Source organism: Cryptomeria japonica, chromosome 3 (assembly GCF_030272615.1).
Source record: "Cryptomeria japonica chromosome 3, Sugi_1.0, whole genome shotgun sequence".
In the NCBI taxonomy this organism is placed as follows: domain Eukaryota; kingdom Viridiplantae; phylum Streptophyta; class Pinopsida; order Cupressales; family Cupressaceae; genus Cryptomeria; species Cryptomeria japonica.
The window spans coordinates 239,404,634-239,427,216 of record NC_081407.1 but is presented as its reverse complement, the minus strand read 5'-3'; the positions used below and the strand labels follow the sequence as shown (position 1 = coordinate 239,427,216).

The 22,583-nt window shown below is 37.4% G+C and overlaps 1 protein-coding gene across 4 annotated transcripts in view; it reads left to right on the top strand.

Moving 5' to 3' along the window:
- The window catches only part of LOC131074378 (uroporphyrinogen decarboxylase), a 138,063-nt gene that overhangs the window by 59,548 nt on the left and 55,932 nt on the right, over positions 1 to 22,583 (top strand). The gene's annotated exons all lie outside the window — the stretch shown is intronic.

Sequence of the window (22,583 nt, the reverse complement as noted above, 5' to 3'; positions counted from 1 at the left end):
TAAAGAATGGATGATTGAACCTAGGAATCATCATTCCAAGGCTCCCAAGACACTTATGTGCGTAGATTTTAAGGAGGAATATAGTGATTTGATATTCCTACTCAACAGAGTGATGGGAATGCCACAGGGAGCAATATTTCATGGATGGATGTTCTACTTCATCCAGGATTGTCTTAGAGGAACACTAGTGAATTGGTCCAAGATCATAAGTGACAATCTGGATTTCCAACTGAGGAATGTAGAGCGATCCAAGTCATTCGCCATGACTTCTTACCTGGTGTACCTACTTGCACGATTTGTTTCATACAGAGGATTAATATGCAAAGGTGAAGTCGGGAATGGGCAAGGACAATTCAAGAGTTATGAATACTACCCCCAGTTGAGTATGCACAGAATTGAAGACTACAAGAGAGTGAATGATGCATTCACTATGTACATCACACGGATGCTGCAGGGCGGAATCCACAGAAGATTGTCCAAGGAGGCAACAAAGTTAATAGAGAAATATGGATCATGGTATATACAGTTTCCCACTTTCACATACCTTAGGATTCATGGGTTTCAATCTGAATCCTATAGACTTCCTAGGTATTCGACTGACAGAATGATATTGTTGGAAGTGGTAAGACAACTTCTAGAGTTTGATGTTATCCAGAGAGAGAAGCACAGGACAGGAATGACATTCCCTATTTCAGTTGGGAAGACGTCAGAGGTCTGCCAATCCGCCATAGCTGCCAGCACTGCAGGTGAGGAGATTGCATTCTATAGATTTGCTACCTACAAGAAAAGAGAAAGATTCGATCCAGACAAGAAGGTCGGAAGGATCAGAGGAGAGAAGTTCACTCATAAGGTTGACATAGAGGATTATTGGGCTAACTTAATGGACGAACAAGCAGTGAAGAGAAGAATGTGGTCCAGAATGTCAGTGGATTTCATGAGGAAGTGTGGACTTTTCCTCATCCCTGATCAGGTATTAGATGATAGAGATCATACACACCCACATTATGAGAATGAAATGAAGAAGGCAATCCTATTACCAAATTGGTCAGAGTCAGAAGAGATTGACCTGAATGTATTGATGAGAGAAGTCTTGAATTTCTCCCGCACATGGGTAGATATGCAGATGAACAGATTAGTTGACATGGGTGTTCCCTTCACTTATGAAAGGATGAAGCCGGAAGAGTCTACTTTCGAGGATGATCAGAGGACTGTCAGTGATGTCAGGATTCATGCAGATGAAGAGAGTCAAGCTCCCAAGAGAAGGAAGAACATGCCTAGAGAAGTCAAGGCTAGAGGGAAGAAGATTGAGGAGGTGAAGAAGAAACAGAAGACTATCACTCCACTTATCATTCCTTCACCCCCTCCCAGTGTCTCATCTATCGAAGTGATCGAAGTAACAGAACAGATTAAGGAGACTCAACAATGTTCCAACACAGTGATACTACCAGAGAATATTTAGGAGTTCCATGCCACAGCAACATCTGCACCTCCTGATGAGAATAATAATCAGCCGGAATCCCCTACTGTCCTTTTGGAAGTTAGCTTGGGAAATGAAGTATATGATTGGACTAAGGATAATCTTGATGATAATGATGAAGGTATCTCGACACTGAAAGACCTTGATCGAGAAATATGTCTTGATGATGGTATGGAGATGACCGCTATTCCTGAATGGTTGAAGAAGAGTATGGAAAAAAGTAAACAGATGATAGAGGTACAACCTATTCATGATATTGATGATTACCTAGCTAGGAGTGCTAAGAAGAAGGAGCCCAAGAGAGTGGAGATTTTGTCGCACATAGCTAGAGATGAGACAGGAATGCGGATCGCGCAGATCGCTGTTCTTAGAGCCAGCGTGACAGCGGACACTGCTACTCCCATGGATTTCTAGATCACTTCAGTCGCCCTTGGTCGTCCATCCGTAGGGCAGGAATTTCAGGAGATTGGCGACAACCTCCAAGCAATCAATGCAAAGTTAGACACAGCGATTGCGGAGAATGAAAGTTACAAAGAAGAAAATATTAGACTCAGAGAGTATATTGCAGGGACAAGGCATGAGAATCCCACCCTTATTTCCCCTATTGCAGTTGACCATGGAATACATTCACACTGCGAGCTAGCGAGAGGTACACACTCAGAGGTGGAAAAGTGGATTGAAAGCACAAGGAAGCAGGCAGATGATTTCCTTACTCAGTTTGTCCAAGTATATGATAAGACAACAACGCTTGTATTCAGAATCCAGTATTTGGAGGGAGTTTGGGAAGAATTCTGGCCTATCCAAGAGAAGACTATTCCACGCCTCCTGGCATTGAAGAAGGTTCCTAATTCCACCTTGGTTAGCGAGAACATTGTGCACAGTGGAGACATATATAATTTCCATGGCTGGTATTGTGTACTAGCCTTGAAGAAATCAGCTTATGAGAACGCCCAATCGAGTTGTATGGAGATGGAAGGATTAATTCAGGACATTTAGATGAAGATCCTTGCCTCGATTGAAGAATTATTGGGTGTTGATGTTAGTGATGCTAGTGGTTTACACTTAGCCGAATTAAGAGACAAGATGAAATTCATGTATTTTTGCCAGTTGGACTCTTTGAAGAAGAGTCAGATTGATGACTTGGTCTCTTTGTTGATTTATGTTCATAATTCGCAGAAGCTCATGCCTGAATGGGAGAACACTTTGAATGCTTGCCCGAATTCATTGGATGTGATTGATTTACAGCAAGATACCTTGCCTAGCATTTCCATGGAGGAGTTAGATTCAGTATTGGCTAGATTCTTGGAGTATGCTAGGAGAGAGAGAGATGCAGGAAGGAATCTTCTAGAAGATTTCCTATATGATGACTAGGTATCTTTTCATTGGGCCATATGTTGGTGGCACCATTTTTGATGTAACCCTAATTAGGGCAATTCTAGGGTTTTGTTGGCATAATCTCTGCCATTGATCTTAGATCAATTTGGGCCATCCATTTTTGTAAGAGACTCTATATATGCCCCTTTGTCTCTCATTTGTAACAGAGAGTTTTTGTAGAATTGTTGGTATATGCTACAGCTATTTGAATCCTAATCATTGTTCAATTGTTGGTGATTTTGCTCTTCAAGTTTTGTATTTGCATTCATGGTTCTCAATTTCTCCAAGTTAGATTAGAATTTATTTTCATGTATGTTAGATTGAGTGGAAGATTTGTTGAATTCATTTGTGTGGAATCCTTAGTCCATACCACTAGCCTCTTTCCGCTGGTAAGTGTGCCTTGTGTGGTCAACTAGAGTTTGAGTAAGCATAACTTCAACTATTATGCGTTCGTTGACAAGCATCAACTTGGATGGTGTCTACATTTGATGGTAATAGTTTGAAAATCATTAAGTATACCTTAGATGATTGCACTAAGCTTGTGTCAATACCTGATTGTGAGACCTTGCCTGGTTTGATTCCACTAGATCCATTCATCATTTCCTACATTCTTAGGATTAGAATAGATTTCCTGAACCCTATTCTTTTTCCCCTTTTTTTAGTAAGAAGTAAATCCAGAGCCTTATTGATAAATCTTAAGTTGTCAACACACCTATTCCGCATCATTCATGATAATCCAAACATTTGCGTAAGTCCCCAAAGTGAAACACAGCAATTCACATCAACCACTGAACTTACCCACTCGTCAAGACCTGACATGTAGAAACCTTGGAATCACATTAGTTGATCTCATTCTTAGCATCTGAGGTGATTTTGTTCAAGAGAGGGTAAATTACCTTGGTACTTTATTCTGAAATGTTTTGTGTATAAAAAACACATCAACACTATTTTGCATTCATTCATAGTAGATACCTGTTGATGTGTTTTTTACGCACAACCAAACACAGAATAAAATACCTAAAGGTACCTTATCCTCTCTTGAATAAAGTCTCTGAATGCTGAAGATGTCGCGAAAAGGATCAATCGGGATGACTTCAAGGTTCTTTTGCTGTAGGATCTCTACGTGTGGATAAGCTCTTTGTGGTATGATGTGATTTGCTGCAATCACAAGGGGACTTACACTTGATGACTGAACATCTGATTTGCTGGAATCACAAGTTTTACTAACTCTGATTTGAAAAAAGGAAAAAAGATGAGGGTGAGGAAAGGGTCTAATCTTAATACTAAGAATGTAGGAGCAATGAATGATCTTTGATGAAATTCTAACTAAGTCTTGTTTTGACATCATAGGACCATCTCCACAAGGTTAGTGCGATCTTCGAAGGAAAGCTTTATGATGTTCAAATCATCACTGCAGGCATAGACACCATCAGGCTGATGCATATCAATGAAGAAGCAACAATTGAAGTTAAGCTTAAGCTGAATGATTCCAGTTGACTACACAAGGCAAGTCTGCAATCAACAAACTGCTAGTAGTATGGATATACGAATTTCACCATCAATCAAGCACATTTCTTCCACTCATCTAATAACATGAAATCAAATATGAGAAGTATAGAGACCATGCAAATTGTCGAATCGACCCATAAATTTCACCATTTCTTCAATGAAGTTTTACAAGTCTTTTACAACAACATCTTGGCAACAATCTTTGCCTTCTCTCTCTACTCTACTCTAATTGCTATTCTATCAACTAGCTAATCACCTTCTAACTACTCTCTATTTGCTAACTTCTTTCTAACTACTTCCAACTGCCCTTTACAAATGAAGAGTTGGGGCTTATATAGTGCCCACAATACAATTCGATGGCTAAGATCAATTTGAGATCAATGGCCAAGATTCAATAATGAAAACCCTAATTGGGGTTTGTTACAACCATTACATAACATTTAATGCTTGACCAATGATAAAATTGTATTGCTTGGACACATGTCCTCTTTGGAAAATTCCACCAATGAATAGCTGGGGTAGGTACATCGAAGTTTGTGCCATCTCCCATGAGTTAGGTACATTGAATCTGGACATGCTGAGGTGGATCAATCCGACTGGAGGAGTGATGACTGGGATGCCAACTCGTCTGACACTTGGTTGATATTCAATTTGGTAATGTTGAGAAGTTAGCTTTAATTAACTCTTCTGAAACTATCTGCTTCTTCAACGAACCCTTTGCCCTGACCTCCTTTGTCTTTGAATTGTAGGATGATGATGTACCTCGCCTTGAAATGCTGGATTGGAAGAGGTCGTCCTTGTCGATGCTAGACTGGAGGAAGTCGCCCTTATCCTTGCTTGATCTTCTTTGGTGAGAGCCGGGCGACTTGTAGATACTCCAGCCTTAAGAGTCGCCATCTTGATACCTACACAACATTTCACAATTAGTAATATATCTTGAAGTCTAGAAATTAAACTTAAAAGGAAGATTTAAGATTTTAATTAGGAAACTTCATGATAAATCTTGAGTTATCATTTCCTAATTAACCATGTAATACTTAGATTTTTCCAAAACAGATGTCCAAAAATCAAACCTTAAGCAAGGGTGTTAAGATGATTTCGCCATACCTCCTCTTGAGTTTTAAACTCTAAGAAATGATGTAAAAAAAAAAAAAGATTTCACTAAGCAAAGTGTAGATCAAAGCCTTCTCTTGAACAAATTGCGCCTCCTCTAGCTTGGAAAAGAATAAACTCCACTAGCCTCTTCAGAAATCTGGAAATTCGCCTTCAAATACCTTCAAAAAATCTGGAAATTATCCTCCAATCTAGCAAGAAATTCGCCTCTCCAATAGCCTTCAAGATGAATTTCGCCCTCCTTAGTCTCCACACTTAGTAGAAATTCGCTCCACTCCAGCTAGATTTCGCACCTTCAATTAGCTCTCCAAATTTGCACTTGAAAGGATGATTGAATGATTTGAATTGTGAAAAAACACCTCCAATATATAGAGCGCTCACCCCTTTGCTCCCTCTAGGCTGACTTGGCAAAAAGAGGTTAAAAATAAATAAATTTCCAAAAAAAAGGGGGGCCGACTTGGCAAAATAAGTGAAAATAAGGCCTTGTGCACTCCACATTTAATTTTAATTTAATAAAAATTAATTTTAAACGCCTCCAAAGTAAAATTTCGATTTTCTCAAGGCCTAAAATTAATTTATTAAATGCCAAAATGTTTTTAATTTAATTATGATTTCCCAAATGCCTCAAAATTAGCTTTTTTGGCGATCTAATGCAATTTGGAAAATATTAATTTTTAAAACAAGGCTGAATGAGTTTTCATGAGGATTTCGCCCTGGGCCTTCACTGAGGGTCAGGAGCGATTTTTCATTTTTAAGCTTGATTTCTTCACTTTTCTCGCTGAAACCTCTTTGTTAGGGAAGACTTCACCTTGTTTCATGTTATGAATAGGTTTTTATATCCAACAAGGGATAAAATAGTGTGTCGACAAGAAATTCGCCTTGGACCTTCACTGAGGGTCAGGAGCGAATTTGCCTTGTCTAGGCAAAACTCCTTCATCCTTTGGTCTTCAAACGGGTTTGGGGCTTCATCATGCTCATTCCACCGCTCATCTTGCCTTTAATACCTCATCTTGCCTTTAATACCTCATCTTGACCACAACAATGCTAAAAATGACCTTCATGGAGAATTTTGCCCTGGACCCTCAGAGAGGGCCAGGAGCGAAATTCTCTTTGTTGCCCAAAATTCAACAATTTTTAAACTTTCAAACTTTCAAATGCATCCAGTAACGTCCAATCTTCTCTCCGGGAAACCCTGCACAAAACAAGTTAGCCAAAATTAGCGAGAAATAAACTTGAACCACATTTTCGCCCTGGACCCTCAGCAAGGGTCAGGAGCGATTTTTACAATCTAGGCTAAATTGCTCAATCTTTTAGTTTCAAATCACTTCACAGGGCAAGGTAAGATCATTTTCAAGGCCAGGAACAAGGTTACAAATTCAAGCGAGTTGGCATATGATGTCTACAATAAATTTCGCTCTGGACCTCCAGTGAGGGTCAGGAGCGAAATTCCCAATCTTGGCCAAAATTCATCATTTTTCAAGGTTTTCAAACATTTCCAACTTTCCCTTCAAAATGCCTTGCAAGTCAAAATTTGGTCAAATAAGGCAAGAAATGAGTCGTAGATTGATTTTTGCCTTGGACCCTTTGGAAGGGTCAGGGGCGAGATTCGCTTTGGACCTCCTGAGAGGGTCAGGAGCGAAATTTGACTTTTTGAACTCTCTGTCAGGATAATTTTATGGAATATAACATTTAAGTATAAGAAAACTTATACTTTAAGCTATATTCCATATATACTTTCAGGATGTTTGAGAGTGGTTTCAGACCTCCAGGAGTTATATTGCAAAATCTAGTTTTTGGAGGTTTTTCAGTTTCCAGACTTAGTCAAATTTCAGGATCAGGACATTCCAAACTTAGCCAAATTTCAGGATCAGGACATCACTCTAGCAGGACTTGCTATCCAAGTGATCCCCTTGGCGACACTCAAAACGCAAAGGCTAACAGACAAAACTCTAAAAGACCTAAAACCAAACCCTAGAAAGCAAAAAAGCAAGGGTCCCCATTTGTCATGGGGCGATGTGTGAAAACGTCACAACAATACCCTAGGTTCAAAATGAGTCCACAATTGTAAAATGAATCCCAGAGCCTTTCTTACATTCAATGAGTCTATAATAAATTCAAAATGTTGCTATAGCGACAATAACAACTGGAAATGAAGCTTTTGCACTCACAACCACTTGCAAGTCAATAAAACTTGATATAACAAAGAGCCGCCACCATGAAAGCTCAAACACAACCTTTGAGTGAGATCATCTTTTGGCCAAAGGGATTTTGTCCTCTGATGTGCATGACTAAAGGGTTTTTGTTCTTTGATCATTTGCAAATCCAAGGGTTTTCATCCTCAATTAGGGCATTTGAACTTAGGACCCTTAATATCCGCAAAAAGAATGCTAAGATCTGCATTAAAGTCCTCTAACATCAGAATGGTATGCTATTGAGGATGCCCATTCCTATTGAGCATCATTTTCCCTTGGATTGCGCTTGAAATCATCCCCATATGTGCAGGTCTGTACTTGAAAGGCATGAGAATGTGATTCTCGCAACATGCAAATGTCCTCAACAATAATGGTCAAGGTCCATCAGGTTTCAAAACCCTAACCACTGCATTAATGACAACAAAGATTGTTTTCTTTGCCTTCACAATTGGAGGTACATGTAGGTCTACACCCTAAAGATTAAATGATATTTTAGGGTGGAAGAGAAACCTTATCTAGAATTTATGACATCAAAATCGAGCATTGATTGTGCTCTATGATGAGCGTTGAGGTAGATGAGATGAATAGAAAGGAATGGTGGGAGTTTTGGACTTTGAAGGTTGGGGATGATAAGGAGCTCATGCAATTAAGGCATGTGGATGAGGGGAAGTTTGAACAAGCAATCTTGATGAGATAGGATAGTGGAAAGTGTTGGGGATTAGGAATGACTCATACATCATACCACGTTTAAGGTATCCTTGCACCTCCAACATTGATAGGGTATATGCTAGAAGTTACCAGGTGTCGGAGATTGAACACACTCAATTAAAGGGATGAGTGAAATTCTAACTCCAATGAGATGTATTGAGTTATTGACAGAGTTTGGGAGTTGGGCATGACAAGAAATAGGTGCTTGGGTAGAGGTAAGGCTACGAGTCTGACTTTGACAAAGCAACTTAGTAAGTATTGAGTTGGAAGTTTGGAGTTGGGGATGAGATAAGAAGGGTACCTAGGGAAGGGAAACTTTAATAGTTTGATGGGAGCTGGATGAAAGGCATGATGGGATGGACAAGTTTGAAAGTCTGCTGCTGAAGGGACTTAGGAAAAATTGGATGTAGAGGAAAAGACATGCTAGGATGAGGAGCGTTGAAACTTCGACAACTGAAAAACAGTTAGATGATTGCAAATGCCCCCAAACTTAGAGACTTTGGGGACCTTAGACAGACATAAGGGGAAAAGAAAAGGAAGAACACACACAAAATTGGACTAGGGAAGATGTGGGAAATATGAAATAGGCATTTTGGTCCATAACATAAATTATTACAAAAAGAAGACATGAAATCCCACAAAGTATGATCAATGAAGAATGGAATTGTTGTCTTGTACCCTTTGTTGATTTCAAAATCTTTATATGGAGCAACACTTGTTGGCATAGAATGGATCTTAGCACTATTATGTTAAAGACTTAATTGTAATGCCCTCTTTCTAATTTGTTTAGTTCTGAGACTGTTTGGGTCACTTTCTTGTGTTGGGTGGTGTTTCAAACTTTTTTATATTGTCATGCTTTCCATTCCCACACCCTCCTCTCTCACTTGCTTCTCTCTTGTGAGCTTCAACCTCCTTGATTCCCCGAGCCTTGCTTCTTTGGCCATACATTTTTCTTTGGACCTTTGAGAATTTTGATGATGGCCTTACCTTTGTGAAAGTGTTAGCAGGATATCTCCTATCAGCATACAAATCCATAGACCCTCATTGTTTTGCATCCCAACACCCCAAAACCCCACTCATCAAACACTTGACATTAGACCTTGGGAGAATTCACTACTCATCCTTTAAGCATACATTTCCTCAGACTTCTGCATTCAGGTATGTACTTTCATAGAACCTTGCTGTTCGTATGAAGGACTTCACTGAGTCACGATCAATAAGGTGTTGACACTCCATTTTGTTGTGTCTCATCTTCTTTGTTTTGCCCTTGTGCTGTAGTTGCTTTGTGTTAATCTGACCTTTTCAAATTTACTGAGATGGTATAAGTGGGTTATTTAGCCATAGTGTTGCTTGAATTGCTGCTCTGTCATCCTTTGCATGCTCATTATGTGTCCAAGATTGCAAAATTTCCAAAAGTTTCTAAGTGTCGGTGTATTTGGGTGATTTCCTCATGTTCTAGATGCTGTCGAATTTTCAGACTTTTGGGTTATCGACCTTCCTCCTTGTAGCATACCCTTCTACTTGATCTCAACAATTTGGTCTAAGCCTTGTAAAATTTATTAGCCTATTAGACTTGTCGGAGTTGTCATACCAGTTGTCCGAACTTCGAAATGTGTTAATGCCTTAGAATATTTTTTGCTGTTTGAGTTTCAGTCATCCCTTACCTATGTACCATCTTCATTGTTTCCTTGAAAGTTTGAACTTTGACCATTTGCCTTAAAACCTTTACATCGCCAGACTTTTGGATTTCCTCCTTCCTCCATGCATCTTGCTCCTTCTCCAATTCTTGATTCATTGTCACTTAATGTTTTGTTAGAGTTTGGGTTGTGGGATTTGTCTTCCTCAAGTACTGATTTCTGATTTCCCATTTCTTGCGTTGAAAAGTTTACCTAAGTGTTTCAGAGTTGGGGTTTCCTTTATCTAGGCACTTGATCCTTGATTTTCTTGATTTTTAATTTTTTTGACCCCACCTACCTTTCATTCCTTTTTTTAGTTTTTACTTTCCATCATTTGGTACTTGATCCAAGATATGCTAGACTCCCAGACCTTGATAAAGCAAAATAAGTCAAAGTTTTAAGTTGACAAGTTGGTATGTTCATGAACCTACTGAAAGACCAACAAAAAATTGAATGTTGAAGAGTTTGCGAACTCTTTGAAAGTGTGATGAGCTAATAGGAGAGAAGAGTAATCAAAGAAGAAAAAGGACTAGTTTTAAAAATTTGCTAGTTCGTTGGTTCATGAACCTACAAAAAGGTTGACAATGTTTACAATGTTGGAGAGTCCATGAGTTCAAAAAGGTTGACAATGTTTACAATGTTGGAGAGTCCATGAGTAACTCCCTAAAGGTACAATATGGTTCACAAAAGGCAAAAAGCTTTGACTTAATTGTTAAAGGGCAAATAAAATAATTGTTTTAGTTGCAAAAAGGCATTAGTGACTTGTAGCACTCCAAAAACCTTGGAGCTTGCCCCCACCTATCAGTACTGCATCCTAGGCTTCCATTAATGATGCAACTGATAGGGTGTCTTTCTAGATCAGTTTTTTTTCCGGTTGGAATCAACTATTAACAATAAGACATGTATTCATGTATTTCTAGTGAAGGAAAAGACCCAAAATGCCAACTATGTTTTTTATGTAGCAAGTGAAGCTCAGTTATTGTTCGAACAACTTCGTAGGTTTTTTTTAGCATGCACTTCAGAAATGATGGTGGTATAATTGTAGAGGACTTTGGCAAGTTTAGAAAAAAACAACATTCCTCCACATTTCTAGTGCATCTAGACTTATTTGCAGCATGATTTAGGGAAAATTGCACCCAATGCATATGGGTGTTATCTGCACCATGCTATCCATGGGTTTGATTCATTTATTGCAGTTCTGACTTTTCTTTGACATGGTTATTAAGGATCAAAAAGGTTTTCATTTTGGAGGGGGTAAAAGCAAGTAGAACAATTGTAGAGTAGAAAATAGAAAATATTACAATGAACCCTAGGCTTTGTATTTTTGGTTCTGGGAATTGTGATTTTGTTATTGAATTGTTGTGGGTTTGTCTGAAATGTTTAATAAAACTATTGTAAACTCTGAAGAAAGGGTATAACTAGCATATCTAATATTGTTAGTGTGTCTCCAGGAATATTTTGTATATTGCCTTGACAGATATTGATTAGTTGGTAAGCTAGAAGGCTGTAAAATCATTCCAAAGTCTTTGTTATGTATCTCTTAAATATCAATAAAGGAATACAGGTTTATTACTGGATTGTTAAGTAGACTATTATAAAGTTTTGCAACTTGTTTGTTAAGTCATTTGCATGTATAGATCCCAGATTTATGTGTGTATTAGAATGAATATGGTATTCGGTTATATCTTAATTAAGGTATCCCATTTGTTTTCAGCTGTTGCAAGTTTTATATGAATCCAATAAACTCTGCTCATTGGATATAGGCACCAATTTGTAATTTGTTTCCCATTCCATCTTCTCAACATATTAAAAGAAATCAATCATCATATACATTTTCAGTTGTGTTGCTATTCCCAGCTTGTATGTGAGTGTAGAATAGTAATAGGGCTTATTTTATCCATTCCTTGAACACTCCTTTTGATTAGCCCTTCTCCATTGTAAAAAGGTGTAACTTTGCATATTCAAACAAGCACATAAATACATTGTGACAACCTGTATAGGGTTATAGTGTGCAGTGGGTATGGTTTGTAGCAGGTAACTATTCAATCCCATTTACATTATAACTCAATGCTTAGGGAAGCTCTCATTGGTCTTGCAAAACCAGAAGTGAAGGAGGTCCTACACACCTCAATAATTGGTCCTTACTTGCCCTATTTGAATATAGATTTTGTGGTATATTTCCTAGGTTTGACATCATTGACACTAGGCAAATTATATGACCTTTAGGGATTTGGGGCTAACAACTTAGATTACCAACAAATTGGTGTTGTTACCGGGAACATTTGAAGCAAGCATTCAACTTGAAGACCCTAGTTAACTAACAAGTGTGATGTAGGCAGGAAATCTTGCCCTTGGGAGATGCTTATAGAAAATTTGATATCAGAAAAATATATTTTTTCTAGTTTTAGAAGTGGCATATCTATCAAGAAAGCATTCAGAAATCATTTTGCAAGAAAGAGAAGTCAGAATGGAGAGAAGACAACGATTCGGGAGTCAAGGACATCTTGATGTGATTTCACTAGAAGTAAGGAGATGAAAAGCTAAAAACCTAGGTATGTTTCCTGAATATGACTCTCAAAGTACTGAATTTGTGGGCATATCAGGAAGAAGAGAAGCATTTGGGGAACAATATTAGTATACGTCAGAATCTCAGATGACATAGTTGACAACAGGATTAGAACCAGTAGAACTCTGAGATGTGATTATGGTATGCTTGGGAATGAAACGATGGTGGGACAAGGAGCAGAGGTACACCCCAAGAATTGCATATTGAAGGTATACATATGAATTGACCTCTACCTCCATGTCTAAGAAATCCAAGGAGAATTTACATCACAACTCTCCTACCTCATTTCGTGAAACTAAATAGGAGGTAGAAACTCTTTTCCAAGATGTTGATGCAGCCAATCATTCAGAAAATGAGTGTAGGGGAGAGAATTAGATCAACAAATAGACCTAATTGAGCAAATTAGGCAAACACAACTAGAAGCCTAAATTGAACTGAGGCAAGTTCAACTTGCTTAGCAAACCCAACAAATCAATCAAAATCAAATTGATGCTCAACCATGGAATAAAAATAAGAGCAATGCACACAGTTCACAACCAAATCAGCACTACCATCAACAATAGCAAAATGTAGGACAAAACATAGGAGTTAACCTTAGGAGACATGCTGAGAGATTTGCTCTAGCAAGACAGCCATTAGAATTAGAAAGATACATATAGCTTGAATATTATGGTATTCCAGAATACCCTAATCCAATTCCAAATGAGATTAGAGGAAGAGTGCCAAAATTCTAGGTCAATAATGTTGTCACTAGTGAGGACCACTTAAGGTGTTTCATCAATGTGCAAGATGAATATGAGATGTAAGATGAAGATGTTAGGATGAAACTCTTTGTGTAGTCACTAGAGGGAGAGTGCAAAATGAAGAGCACACGGTTATACTGAGAGGGGGGGGGGGTGAATCAGTACAACAACAAACTTTTACCAATATATACTTTTTCAACTTCAATCACAAGTATATAACTTATCTCATTAACATATTCATTGCACACCAACATTCATATGTGATCTAAATAATATGAACACAAGTAGAACACAAGATATATATGTGGAAACCCTTAAGGGAGAAAACCGTGGTAAATCAATGCTTTTATATATTTCTTCTTTTACAACAGTTCGTAGGCACCAACCCCTAACTCTGTTTGTGAACACCAACCCACTGGAAGCACCAACTCCGAAATCTGATTTTGTGAGCAGCTACCCACTGGAAGCACCAACTCCCAAATCTGATTTCATGAGCACCAACCCACTGGAAGCACCAACTCCCAATTCTGAATTTTGTGAGCACCAACTCCCACTCCTGAATTTTGTGAGCACCAACCCATTGGGAGCACCAACTCCCACTTCAGAATCTGTGAGCACCAACCCACTTCACATATATCTGATTTTCCACCTTTACAATGTTTTTGTACCAACTGATGATGGATTACTATGAATTTCTTACACAAGTCTGCTATATTGTCTTCTTCTGACCTTCTATGATCTCTTCCCAAATCTGGGATATTTTCTTCAGAAATCTGTTATACATTCTTCTTCAAAATCTTCTGAGTACTCTACCATAAATCTGCTATAAAACTTTTTTTTATCCTTTTCATCAAATCTGCTATAAATTTGCAACAATACCATATATAATGTTGATCACAATTTTATCTCAATGAGATCACAGTCTTCCTCTTTAATATCTTCACATTAACTCCTTCTATAGATCTGCCACAATTTCTGACTTATGATCTGCAACATTCTAATCAAATCTTTACTCACCAAATATGTAGATGTACTTCTCTTGAAACTTACTACTATATCCTCATATAAACCTGGTACAATATCTTCATTTACAACCTTCCCATAATCTGGTACACAAATACGATTGTCTTCAAAATATGTATATACACAGCCACTCACATACTTTTCTCAGACTGAAAAATAATTTCAGAATTATATTTTTCACACACCACACACTTAGTCTTCACACTACTATACCTTAAAATATCACTGTAATATGTATGAGCATATTCTGCTCTTCTACTTCAGACCTTCTGGGATATAACAGCAGACTTATATATATATATATATATATACATTTAACACATTTCACAATACTGCTGCAAGTATATGATATTCTAATAAAGATCTCTTTATTCATACTACACGTACACCACTTTTACAGAAAGATCTTTTATTATATACACACTCACTCACACCTTTCATAAAATTGTTCTCTATTTAATATCTTCTTTCCTGGAGAGAATGACTCCTTCGAAAGGAGTTGTCTTTTTGTTATAATAACAAATTATATTAGTTCAAAGTGAATCGCACCCTTTAAGCTTCCGTTGTTTCTCTTAGTTATAATAGCTATTTGTTATATCATTAGGAACTTTCTTTTTAATGTTTTTATCTTGGACGTCAAACATGGGAATCTGAAATAAATATTGATTTTCAAAACTTCTAATCCCATCGTAGTTTCTCTTATGAAATCCACAGTCAACTACTATTAAAATCACTCTCACTGCTAAAACACTTACTTTCACTATTATTGGAGAGTCGAATATGTGCGCTATCTTCTAACATAATCGCATCTTCTTTAATACTTCATTCTCAATAAAGTCGGCATATAATGAAGTCGACTTTCTGCTGCTATCATAATCGCTTCATGAATAATCACGATTTCACCTTTAATACGTATTCATCATATTGTGTTATTTTCTTGATACATATCGTATTATAGTAATTTTGTTCACTGCAAATATAAACTTATTATTATTCTGTTTGTCAATGTCGTGGTTAGTTCATGTTCATTTCACAAGTAAATCGACTCTCTATTATCTAATCTTCATCACACTATCTTTGCCGACAGTACACATCCCCGTCTCCTTTTTCTTTTACTTATTGCTTCTTGCCCAATTCTTCGATTTCTTCTCCCGTAGTCCTTTCCGGTGTTCTTAATCTGATCACTGCATTATATAACATGAATCGCTGTCTTCAAATTGATTTAGAAGTCTTTTATTATAATCAATTCTTCCACATAATGATCGATAATTATGAATCGATCAGAACCGCCGCTAAGTGAATCGATAATTATTTATAATCTTTTGAGTCTGTCAAAGATAATGAGCGCTGCGCCTTATAATTCACATCAGCAATGAAAGCAAAGATCAGGTTTTTAATAAATCTCATTGACCCACGATAATCATTCACCATTGTTGGTTTGGTTTACTAATGATCTGCTACGTATTACAGTAATACTGTGGACCTCGTATTGACTCAGCTTTGTTATTTGCAACGAAACCATAATCTGCCAGGAAATAAAATCAGAAGTATGATCTTCCATATGTTGTCTATTCTCTTTTTTGTTTAAATAATCTTTGCTCCCTTAATGTTCTTTGACCGCCTGATCATATGTTCTATATACTGAAGTCTGCAATTCTCTTGACAATCTCTATTCGTGGTCAGTTGCTTAATCGTTGAAGAATACTTTCTCCCTGTGATAACAAACCTCTATTCCCGGCTGGTGCTTCAATGAAAGTGCTGCCTTAAGTAAACACGGTCTCTTAATGAGATCGTTGAAAATTTTGTCTGTACATGCTGCATTTTATAATTGCATGTAATTCCTTTGTCTGTAAATTCTTCCTTGTAAACAACTTGTAACTTTTGTCTTATAACTCCTAATCGCTGAAATTCATCTCATAAGTGACTTAAACCACAAATAAGAGAATTGGGACGATGTGCCAGCACGTAATGTCTTTTTCAGAGTCACCACATCACTGATATTTATCTTTCTCCATCAATTGCTACACCGCTGTCTTCCAAGGTGTTGATGTGGATGAAATTGCATTGCTGCAAACTCCATACGGCCAACACAGAATAGAATAGTCAACTGATTATCCTACTCTCTCTTGAGATAAGGAAGTCTCTAATGCTGTTTTCTAAGTTTGATCAAAGGAAACTACCTCAAGGTTTCTTTTGTCAGGTCTTGACTGCGGGATCTCTCAGTGGCTTGATGTGTTTTTGCTGGAAACACAAGGGGACTTACGATTTGCAACAAGCTAGTCTGCTGTAATTCTCGAATTACGCAATAAAGAGCAAAAGGAAAGGTTTAGGAGATCTAAAACTAACAACACGGGTATGCGGGTAGACGGATTCCACATAACCAATTCCTGCTTGGCCAGAATAGCTCACAACCTTGCAGGAACGGTGCAATCTTCAAAGGGACTTGGAAGATTTTCAGACTGGAGACGCACGGCTAAGCACCCAATTCTGGCGCAGCTTAGACGGACATCTGCAATTGAACTAAGCACAATCGAAGGCTCAGGTTAACCACACAAAAGGATACACAATCAGCATATCCTCAGTGGTATGAGCCCGAATCTATCAAATACCTGCACACCCAAAATAGAAAGATCTATCTAAAATGCTGAAAGAAACCATGCAAACAGGATGAAAACAAGACAATAAACACCAAATCAATGTTTATATATTGATTTCAACTGCCTAGTACAACAATTTTTGCAGCATCTCAATGCTACTGCTAAGATCTAACCTATTCTAACCTCTAAAATCTAACTATCTAACCATCTCACTATCTAACAATCTAACTATCTAACAATCTCTAACCCTTTACAAAAGAAAGGCCTCTGCCTTTTATAGATATTACAATTTTGAACCGAAGGCTAGGATGGACTGCATCCAAGGGCCCTGATCTGTCTTCCAGAAGCTGACAGCTTTAACCCATGCCTAATTAATTCTCAGTTATCCAACCAGCAACTATCTCAACTACCTGCCACTATTTGGCTTTAATTCAAGTCTATCCAATCTTCTTGGTGGTTGGGAATAGTCATCCACAAAAATATCTTGCACGGGACCCATAGGCAGTTTACAATAAAGCAATTTCAGCTTTAAAACTGAATTTCTGGACTTAAATCCAGCTGTGTGCTTTTTTGAAAATGCATAAACTTGCAGCATTCAGAGTGTTCTTTGGTCTGTGGTCCCGGTGGTGGACTTCATCTTTGTTCAGCGGCACGGTTCCCAATGTTTGGTTGCTCTTGCGCTCTTGCATCTTTTCTTTTTCTAGTCTTCAGCGCCTGGCTTTGGATTGCGATCCTTCCTCGATTTGCGTTTCAGGTCTTTCTCCTGGTTCTTTGATGACGTCCTGCAATCAACCAATTTCATTTCATTAAATCAATTTGAAAAATTGAATAATTTAATTTTAACAAACATTAAATCTAATTACGGCGTCTGACTCGAGAAGCTCTTTGTGAGATGTATCTTGAAAATGCTTCTCCTTTCTCTTCGAATGTGAAATCTAATCCTTGGTCTTGATGGTGTTTGGGCGATTTACTTCTACGTGATTTTACCTTTGGAGTCTTGGGCGTTTTGAATGGGTTTATGGCGTTTTGAAAACTTCTTATAGCGCGATTCTGGAGGTTTGAAGAGCTTCTGCAAATTTTAAAACTCTAACTCTCATGCTTTTTTGGTGAATTTCGGAGAACTTAGATGCTATTTTGCAATTTGCAAAAACTTCGGACCCTTTGGCTTGTTTGGAATTTCGCGACTTTTAACCTTCTGGCGAATTTCAGAGCGCTTGGGGTTTTTTGAGACTTAGGCTTTTGGCGAGTTGAAAGACTTTCGAACTTTTAAACATGCTTCGCAATAAACTTCGGGCCCTATGATGCCTCTGTTTGCAAGCTTCCGCCTTTTTGAATTTCGGAGCTAAAGTATGATCTTGCAGATTTCGGGGCTTTTGAACCTTTTTACAAATTCGCCAAAACTTGAAATTTCGCAGGTATGGTCCGAAATTGAAGTTTTAAGGTGATTTTCGGACCACTTGGAAATCTTGCGCACCTTCTTTTTTAAAAAAAACTTCGGACCTAAAGCGTCTTTGCAATTTTGGAGAACTTCGGACCGCAAGGCACATTTCACGATTTTTAAATGAACTTCGGAGTTTTCGGACGTTAAACGTCTTTTGGCGAATTTACCCAGATTTCGGACCTATAAACGCGTTTGGAAATTTCGCGATTTTAATGACAAATTCGGAGGTAGGGTCCGAAATTGGGCGTTAAAGTGTTTTTCGGACCACAGGGGTCTTTTGCACATTTAAGGTAAATTTCGGACCTAAAGGCACTTTTGGCAAGTTAAGTGAATTTCGGACATCCAGTCAGTTTTGTCAACTTTTTCACTTTTTGGCCCAGGGTCCGAAATTGGACAACTTAAGTGATTTTCGGACCCTGGGGCATTTTCGCAACTTTTGAACTTTTTCACATTTTAGCCGCAGGGTCCGAAATTGGGCATTTTGGGCGATTTTAAACGTTTTCTCAAGAAGTGCGAGCTTGGGCACTTGGGCAAGTTTGTGAAGTTCTCGCCGAAGGATCATTTAATGGAATATAACATTTAAGTATAAGTTCTTATACTTTAAGTTATATTCCATATATACTTTCAGGATATTTGAGAGTGGTTTCAGACCTTTAGGAGTTATATTGCAAATTCTAGTTTTTGGAGGTTTCCTCAATTTTTTCAGAGTTAGTCAAATTTCAGAATCAGGACATTCCAGACTTAGCCAAATTTCAGCATCAGGAAATTCCAGACTTAGCCAAATTTCAGGGCAGGACAGAAAGGCACAAACTGGGGGGTCCCTGTCCAAGACGGGGATGGGTGTGCGATTCGCACAACACAAGGTTCAGTAGATGATCCTGTGTGTCTTTATATAGTTAAGACTCCCATTGTTGATCCTTTCTCTTTAATTAAATCACTGTACTCTTATGATGCTTTACTATTATTCTCTCATTAACTGCCTTCTGCATATTATCAATATGACTCTTAACATGGTAAGTAGATATCAATGACGAACACATGTCATTAATGATAATATTGTCTTTGTACCTTCGACGATAGCATTTCCATTTGGATTGTGTATTAAGCTCTTGTATTTAAATCACAACTATCCAATTCCTTAACTAATCATCTTTGACATCAATGAGAACATTTCCATCACAAAAGAGTGGTACAATAGCATTCCAGATTTAAGCATCAACTCATAGGATGAGTTTGTGAGGGCTTTTAGAGTGCAGTATGCAAAAAGAGTGGATCCAAAATTTACAATCAATGAGCTAACAATAATAAAAGGGGTATTGTTGATTTCGACAATGGATTTGTAATGACAATGAGAAAATTGCTCCATCATGTGAGACTGAATCAAAGATCCAACAACTGCATTCAGCACTATCTCAAAAAGCCATCAATGCATATTCCTCATCTGGTCTTCCTCATCAGTCTCTACCACGTTAGCTTCATTTTGTTTCTTGTTGGATGGATCAAATTGTTGTTTCCCACAATCATTCTTCACATGCCCAAATTTCTGACAAATAGAAGCATTTTACCTTTCTCCATGATTGTGATGATGAAGAATGAGAATTGTTACCTGCATTTTGAAATCATTGTGCTCAATTGTGACGATGAAGAACAATGATAAGAGCAATTACACTTTCTGAACTCTCAGAAGGAACTTCACTAAGTTGTTCTTATCATTGTTCCTTCGGCAACAAATATGTGCTGACCTTGTCAAAGGTCAAGTTTTGGCATTTTGCCAATAGATTAAGAGACTACACAAAAGTCTCATAGGAGGCTAACAAAATGTTGATGGTCAAAGCAACCATGTCCTCATCATCATTTGCTTTGTTGACAGTAGCAAGCTGATCACTAAGATTCTTGAATTTGAGAAGATTATTTGACAATGACCCATCCTCATGCAATTGTGTAGAAAATAAGTTTTTAAGATACAAGACTTGACCTTTTTCTGACACTTGATACTTGTTTTGCAAACTATTCCACAGAGTACATGGAGATACAGCAATTTGGACTTCGGGATTATAATCATCTGACACTAACAACTAGAGAATCGATAGGGCTTCCCTATGACACTTGTCATAGTCACCTGGGTTATTAGCAAGCTTGATTTTTGTGCCTAACAGGATTTTGTCACATTCCTAAAGTTCAACAATTGCTACTATCTTTGGACTTCATATATTGTAGTTTTTAACTCATCAATTTTTGTGACTCAGTCAACGCTAATCTAAATATGAGCCATTACCCTAGCAACCCAAAAAAAACTTTTCTTGAAAACCATTGAAAAGCTATGCTACACTAATCTAAATATAAGCCATTACCCTAGTAACCCCCCCAAAAAACTTTTCTTGAAAACCATTGTAAAGTTATGCTGATCTTTTCTTGCAAAAATAAAACTGACCCCAAAAATTTAAACTTCATGCCAAATAATAATTTGAAAAACCTGTTTTGTTTGACTCAAAAATTAAAAACTTTGGAAATTTTCCAAAACCCTTAGAATAATATTTGATAGTAGGCGAACAAATTGTGCCCTAGCAATGAATGTAGAAATCGCACGAGCTCCTTCTTGTGTGTTTTTGGTTTGTGCCTATTACTTATTTGATAAGATGGCAAATGCAGATAAAAATTGCAACTCCAAATTTGTGTGTGATTAAGAACTTCTGTTGTGTGCTTGAAAAAATGCTGATCTTTTGCTATTTTGGCTGTGATTGCTGGAAATGAATCGTGATTTTTGCTGGAAGCTTAGTAAACTCGTACATCTGGAATTTTAGCCATTATTTGCAATTAAAAAACCCTTAAAAAGACCTTGTGAAATTCCTTTGATTTCTTCCTTTTTTTGCCCATGATTCCTCCCTCACAATTTTTAAAAAACAATGAACACGATTTGATTTTTCACATGACGTAGTGCTTGTACCTTATGTTCCCAGCTTTGAAATCTGTGCGATCAATTCAATCTGGCTTTGATACCAATGTTGGTAAAAACTGAAGAATAAGATGAGAGAAATTGGAGTATGTTCTCATGTGGAGAGCATTGCATTATATTAACAATCATATGCTAAAAATAGCATGCAGTTGCATACTAAAAATAGATGTAGTGTATGAATAGAAAAATGTTACAAACTAACAACTAAATAATCAAAGTGACAATTGTATGCAGATACTTTATTATAATATTAAACTAACATAAACTAGTATTCCAATAAATCTGAAAAATCTTGAGATAGAAAATTTGGATAATGATTTATTTGTCTAGATCATTCTACCTAAAGGAGAATATCTGTTAATAATTTTCATGGGGTTCAAGAAGAAAACTCATAGCTTTTAAGGCAAATTTAACATTGCCCCAAAGGTGGATGTTTTGATAGGAAAATATTTAGGTCCGATGTCAGTATTTGTCCAAGATCAATCCTTTGTAGTGATTAGTGATCAAATTATCTGACATGAGGTCACTGTTAGTCCTTGTTTTTCTATTGGCAACCATCCTCATTGGTTGTTGGGCAGTGACCACAACACTTATCTGCCTAACAGCAACTACTTTAACTATTACTTTAATTTTTTTTTGATTTGGTAATGGAACATGGTGGTTTAGGTGGGAGAATTCACCATAAAGCAGATGGTTTATCACATTCAACCCTCTCATGATGCTTATTTATGGAAATAAAATTTCTTACCTGATACGACCTTTGCAGTGAGCCATATTTGCCTCCATGAGATATATGGCCAGATGGGCCCACAACCTAATCATCTTCCACAATTATTAACTGCTATTTCTTCTGCTTCTGTTGGTTGTTTGGCATACACATTTTCTATGGTAGTGTTTTCTTTTTTATCCAGAGCAAGGAGCTGTAAACTTATGCTTCTAAGAATTGTGATTGAAAAACTTGGTACGGTGAAATGAAAGAAAAAAAGAACTAAAAAAAAAATCGTTTCTGTGATTCCAAAAATAAATTTGACATGATGACTATCCTCCTGTGTTGATGTGCCTCTATGATGATTCAGAGTCTTGATCCATTCGATTATTTCTTGGGTATTAAAATCCCATCTTTGCATATCAAACAGAAGTGATTCCTTTAAGAATGGTGGGCATGTAATGTCCCCTACCTGATCTATTTCAACATATTTAAATTGATTGAT